We start from the raw sequence: 6,951 nt of genomic DNA on the forward strand, positions 1-6,951 counted from the left end.
AAACCACATGTAGGTTATGTGCTTACTTTTAAACCATGAGGGGGGTATCTGCACATGGCGATAACTACAAGGGGTCAAAGTGGACTTTGCTCTTAAATAAACGTTTTATCTATTCTGGCTTATTGGTGAATGATCTCTATATTATTAATTCTATATTTCTTACAGTGCAACTGTATGAATTGAATAACACTAATAATTTGTCATGTAAGAGAAATGAGTCTTCTAAATTGAACCAAACGTATCTTTGGCACTTACACCTTGGTCATATTAATCTGAATAGGATTTCAAGACTGGTTAGAGATGAACTTTTAGGTTCATTAGAAGTTAAGGAACTTCCAGTCTATGAACCCTATTTGGAAGGTAAGATGATCAAGAGGCCTTTTTTAGCAAAAGGATATAGAACTAATGAGCCGTTGAAATTGGTTCATTCTGATTTGTGTGGCCCTATGAATGTCCAAGCTAGAGAGGGTTTTAAGTACTTCGTCACTTTTATTGACGATTACTCAAGATATGGATATATTTATTTGATGCGCTGTAAGTTCGAATGCTTTGAGAAATTCAAGGAGTATAAGGTGGAAACGGAAAAATGTCTAGGTAAATGTCTCAAGACATTGCGATTTGATCGTGGTGACAAATATCTCTTGAGAGAGTTTAGGGACTACTTGTCAGTTGAAGGGATGACATCCCAATTGTCAGCTCTAGGTTTGCCATAACAAAATGGTTTAGCAGAGAGAATGAATATAACTCTTACGGATATGGTAAGATCAATGGTGAGTTATTCAAATTTATCAATTTCATTTTGGGGATATGCATTAGAAACAGTAGTGTATATTCTTAACTTGATACCATCTAAGTCAGTACCATTTTCACTCACAAAACTGTGGATTGGGAGCAAACCTAATTTGCAGAAGGAGATTGGGAAGAGAGAGAGAGAGAGAGAGAGAGAGAGAGAGAGAGTTAATTCCGTCATCCGGGGGAACTATGGCGGGATTGATTTTTGTTGCCAAATATCGGAGACTGACCTTTTCTGAATTCAAGAATAATAATTGTAGTTTATTTTGGTGAGTATTTTTTAATTGTATTAGTAGCAACTTCCATTCACGTTTTCTATTGCTCTTTCTATGACTTGCCCGCACTTCCATGTGTCAAGGAAATTATTATTAATAGAATAGATACTCTAATAACCATATATCTAAAGAAGAAAGTGGAAGTCCACTCTCTCTCTAACTAAATATGCGAGCTGTAAATATGGACACACTGAACTGGACATGCACATGCGCCGTGATTTTTTTCAAGAAAAACTTAATTTGGATCCGACCGTTGCGTGCGCCACGTTATCCGGTGCAAAAAGGCAGCTATATATTCAGATTTCAATTAATGAATTCCCTTGCAAACAAAGTTTATTACAGTAATTAATTGCACTGAATTTTACCTCATCTTCCTTGACAATTTTGTCCAATCGGTCAGAGAAGAGAGAGAGAGTGTGTGTGTGGATGTGGTATTTGAGGCCTATGGGGTGTAGCTAATCCAGTACTGCATTGCATCCATCGCAACTTAATTATGGAAGCCCTTCTTAACTTATGGGTATGGGAGTCCATTAACTCTGAATGGTTTGAACAATGACGTGGTGCGCCGATTGTATGAATTTTTCTTTTTCGAGTTTTTGATAGCCCCAAGGCTCAAGCTCCCAACGTCTATACTGTTAGTTACGCACATCTCTATTATAAAACAGAAGTGTGTGGAGACAAGTTATTGGAACGGTTTAAATTCATTTGATCCAAAAGCTGTAGTGCATCATTTCACTTCTCGGTTAAGTGCCCATAGTTTTCACCTAAATCACACAACTGCCATCCCCTTCTAATTGGAATGCGTAGTGCCGTAGGCACGGGCTAGCACTAGTCATTTTAAAATACACTTTGCTGTTTCTACGAATCTAAAAGTTATAAATTTTTTTACTTTTACAATTTCTCTCATCGAGTCAAACTAATAATTCATAAAAGTTTGAAAAACATCCTCATTAGTTTTTTTTTTTTTTTTAAACGAAACAACCTCATTGTTCAGCGATTAAAAACTTAATAAGACCATATATGGCTCTGATTCCAGCAAAAAAATAAAGTATGGCTCGGGAAACTAATAAGTTAGATCGTATATTATAGGTGAAATATCAAACCAATTGTTGACTTTGACTTTAATAATTCATTTAGGTCAAAAAATAAAACCCAAATCCAATTAGACGTCGTCGTTTGCGTGCAAGACCAAATCCAATTTCTGAAGTGTTTAGTCCGTGTTTGGGGGATGGAAAAACGTAATGCTCTTCGGGTATAAACAATAAACACTTCTCTACACCCATAGACGAAGAGTTTGGAACCTTGGAGAATCTTTCCACCCAAATTACAGTCCAGATCTTTGTCTTCAAAATCCAACCGTAAAGATCAAATTCGCGATTTCAAGTTCATGGACAATTTTTTAACCTTTTCCTTTGTGTATATGTACAAGGGGCGTGGCTAAGTGCTTCGCACGATAAGTCACGCCCGTTGTTTTACAAGTGATGAGGACTTTTTATGTTTTTTTTTACCAAAAAGAAACCTCAATAAGCAGATTATAGAATTTATGTTAACATGCTGAAGTTTTTAATGCAAAAGCAAAAGCATAATTCGAGGATATATGCATGCATGAATTATGAGTCTGTTTGTTTTGTTTATGTTCTAGAAGGAAAGCCTAAAATGGTGTACTCCAATCTTTAAATGGGAAATTGGAACAACGGCAAACGATTGGCACAATAAACCAACATGATCTCAAGAAAGAAATCACATAAGACAAGTTGAAGAAGTTTCTTCATGTAAGCACTAGAAAAAGTGTTAAAGATCTCAATTTTTTGGTGTGATCTTTCACTTTTAACCTTGGTTTCAAAACCGTGGTCTATCAAGGTGTAACCAAAAGTCCATATCTTTTAACCACGGCGTAGAACCGTGATTAAAACTCATCAAAACCATGAACTTTTGGTTAGAACTTCAATGAACTTTTGGTTAGATCTCAATTTATTCAATGAACTTCGAAGTCTCTGTTCCGACGAGGACTAAAAGAAAGTTATCAACATATAACAAGTCAAAATATGAAAGAATCTATGATGCTTAGTTTAAAATAGATAACAGGTTTGGTAACATCCAACTTCTAAAATCATATGCAATCTCACTTGCACATTAATTAAAAGGCATTTTTTGGTTAGATGTGTAGGGAAAAGATATGTATGGAAGTTCTTTATACAAATGCAGGGTTTGTTTCCTGCACCCTTGCCCAGATATGTTAGAATCTGTAGAGGGAAAAGAAAATGTATCGGCAAACAATATATCTATCCCCTTTTTCCACTCTCAACAAATATGATCCAGACGGCCTTAAGGTACTATCATAACGAATGCTTTTTTCAAGGGATAAAACTGAAATTGTGGCATGAAGTCCAAAACCTGTAATAGACCTTCATTTTGTCCTCCACCAGTATAAGAAATCTTCAGTTTGTGATGGTCACCTCATCTTCGAATTCAAGTAGCTGGTACGAGCTAATGTCTGCTACGGTAAAATCTGTTGCTGAAAGTCACTCTTATTTGCATTACAAAAATGTACCTATATACCACGAAAAAGATATGCACTAAAACTCAGAGATCAAAGTAGTTTTAGCTAACAAATTTACAGGTAGACTAGCAAAAATTCAAAAGCTAGTTTTCGGCAAGTTCTCCAAGTATGAGGGTTAATAAGACTTACCAATCATTTGAAAGCTCTCAAAAGAGTTGGAACTGCTATAATGTGAAGACTTCGAGAGATCCTAAGCCCTACCTTGCGTATAACGACCCAATTTTATCACATATTAGAACATCTATGTGACTTAGGTGGCTTTGACCATAAAGAAAGCATTAGAAGTTAGAGGAAAATACCAAAAGTATAAAAGCGAATGACCGATGTTGTAACGCCCCCAATTTTGGGTACATTAAATAAACATTTTATTGATAAAACCAAATGGAGTCTGGCTCGTTATTACGTCTAAACTCCCACAAGAGTTCAGTATTTACACAAATGAAGGGGGTTCTAGGGTTCCTAACTACAGCTCCACCTGCTCCTTCATCCTAGCTAGCTCCTCAGCTCCAAAAGCCTCCAAGGTGCACTGTTCATCTTGATCATCTACAAGGTCTGACACATTGTACCAGCGTCGTCACCAGTATAATATGGCAGGGTCACCAAAGGTAACACCATGAGCTACGAGAGATCAATAGAATAATCCATACCCACTAACCCTTAACTTACAAGCAGTAGATCGTAATACTAACGATTTCCACATAATACATGCATATTTAACAAAACAGTTCACAATGACACATCCACATTCGCTAATCAACTATCGTTTGTGTCCATGATTTTCTGAGTTTCTCCTACGCGACTCATCGTGGACCGTGTCACCATTTTCCATTTTTCAATTTCCAAATCATCATTTTCAAAATCGTCTTTACACACCCAATCTCGATTCTGTCGCTCTGGGTTCCCGAGTATCCGCACAATGGTTCCGCCGCTCCGGGTTCCCATTGGCACGCAAAATTTGCATTGGCTCCTTTCCACGGGTAACCAAGCCATACCCCGGTTTCACCGCTTCGGGTTCCCGAGGATCCTCACCATGGTTCCGCCGCTCCGGGTTCCCATTGGCACACAAAATCATTGAATTTGGCATTGGCTCCTCTCCACGGATAACCAATCCACAATTCAAAACCCTCAATTCCGCCGCTCCGGGTTGCCGAGTATCCCACAATGGTTCCGCCACTCCGGGTTCCCATTGGGTTTTCAAAAAACACACCCACATAATGGCTACTAAGTCCGGCCTTTATGTAGTTTCAAAAATATTTTATCCAAGTCAAAACACACATTTTCTTTAACCACACCCTAGGTGTCATGTTTTTACTTTCTCGTTTTCCGTGTCTCGTTTTCATGCATTGACTCCGCAGTAGGACTTTTCACAATCATAAATCATCCATTGAAATCTTGAAACTAACTAGCAAGATCATCCAACTTAATATTATACCACAAGTAATACAAGCAATTCATGTAAGCAGGCTCATAACCATTTTAAAGATCATAATACGAATACTTCTAAACAAGCGATAAGTTTCTATCTTTCAAAAAAAATCCATTCTTTCCTCTTTGTGGAAAGTTCAAAACAACACATGTTTATAAAGAGTAAAGACATTCTACTTTCTAACATACGGTTCTATACGTAGAGTTAAGGGAACCAGAGATTCTACATATACTTAGAGATAGCATATATGGGACTCTACATATACTTAGGAGTAGTAGATAGGGAGAATCTACCGTTCTTCTTGGCTGTAGGTCGGTTTTGAGAATAGGTCGTCGGTTTTGCGAATCAGTGGCGTAACGGCTCCGGTTTGCTTCGAAAGGAAGAGAGATGGATTTTCTCTTCCTAGAAACAACTTTGCTAACTAAACTAGACTACTTTAAATATCTAGGAGTGATTTTTTGGAAGTGGTTTGGTGGTAGCTCTCAAGAACTTTCAAGAAAACTTAAGAACTTTCATTCTTCTGCATTTACCAAGAAATTTTCTTTACACTCCAGGCCCGTCGACGATCTAGACTATCATAAAAGACTAGGGAATTACTATTACATATAAGAAAAGAAAACGTGCTAACAAACCAAAAAAAAACATAATTAGAAAAACATTAAGAGCTCAAATAGAGTTCAATACTCACCAAACAAGAGAAACTACCATCACAAGTTAGAGCTCCATATAGACCATTCCGAAACTGTTAATCACATTTTCCAAGCTTTCCAGGTAACAAGCAGAGGATCTCTGGATAGCAATACAAAGTTTTGGGTGAGTTATTTAAACAAACACTTAGAGGGCAAGGCAAAAGTCTCGTACTAAATGCAGACATTATTCATCTAAACAAAATCCTTAGCTAAACATCCATCCATTACAAAAACCACCAGACAATAACCACCAAAGAACCACTTTTACACCAAACCATGTCTCCATAAACTAACTGAACCAGAAAATCTAGGAGGCCAATCCAGTAGTTTATACAATATAAGCCTACAATACTTGTAAATCTTCTTCTAACAGTATATCACACCAAAAGCCAATTATAAAACAGAGCTTTTTGATCCACAAACCTGAAACATAGTCGGTGATCAATCCAATTGCATCAATAGTACCCCTGGCTGTGGCTTATTTCCTCATAAATATGTTAATGACTATACAACACATATATCTCCTTGTCTATGGAAAGTGAATGGTGAGGCTGAAATTCATGACAAATTGAATGCTTTAGAAGAAAGTTTCCAAACATACAAGACCTCTTGTTTCTCTCACAATGAATTCGAAGTTCAGGGTTCATAAAGCGACACAAAATTATCCAAACCTAGTGTCAAACCCCAAAACCCTACATATCCATACAGAGAGAAAGGCACATGAGAAATTAACGTACAACAAGAGCCGAATCTTCACCCTAAACCTTAGATCGAAAAAGTGACGAATCGAGAGAAGAGAGAGAGAAACCAAGCAATACATTTTTCTATACACAATTAGGGTTTACAATGAACCCGTAGAAATTGAACGATGTCCCTGTGTGCATGTGCGTGTGTATAACTATCGATCGAGAGAGAGAGAGGGGAGATGAAATACCTGGTGATCGAGAGAGAGAGATAGAGAGAGGAAATCGCACAGTGGCCGCTTCTTCGACGCAGAAGTCGTCTTCAATTAGTTGGTTGACACAAATGAGAATGGGGTCATGAGACTCGCCCGCTTTTATTTTGACGAACGGGAATGAGATTTTTTTTTTTGTTTTCTTACAGTCTCAGTTTTTAATGACTGAGATTAAAAGTTCTTTTTATCTCAGTTTTTATAAAACGAGATATATTCTTTTATAAACAATCTCAGTTTTTTAAAAATGAGGTATA

The 6,951-nt window shown here is 37.2% G+C and overlaps 1 long non-coding RNA gene across 2 annotated transcripts; it reads right to left on the reverse strand.

Annotated features, from left to right (window-relative positions):
• Nucleotides 1–5,557: 5,557 nt before the first annotated feature.
• On the reverse strand, nucleotides 5,558–6,670 carry LOC131322505 (uncharacterized). 2 transcript variants are annotated; one of them, XR_009198856.1, is made up of 3 exons: nucleotides 6,166–6,670; nucleotides 5,742–5,842; nucleotides 5,558–5,620 (listed from the first exon to the last, which is right to left on the reverse strand). It is a non-coding gene; the product is annotated as an uncharacterized LOC131322505 (long non-coding RNA). The 2 variants fall into 2 exon arrangements; XR_009198857.1 differs by having other exon boundaries at nucleotides 5,566–5,625.
• Nucleotides 6,671–6,951: the final 281 nt, after the last annotated feature.

Source organism: Rhododendron vialii, chromosome 4a (genome assembly GCF_030253575.1).
Source record: "Rhododendron vialii isolate Sample 1 chromosome 4a, ASM3025357v1".
NCBI lineage: Eukaryota > Viridiplantae > Streptophyta > Magnoliopsida > Ericales > Ericaceae > Rhododendron > Rhododendron vialii.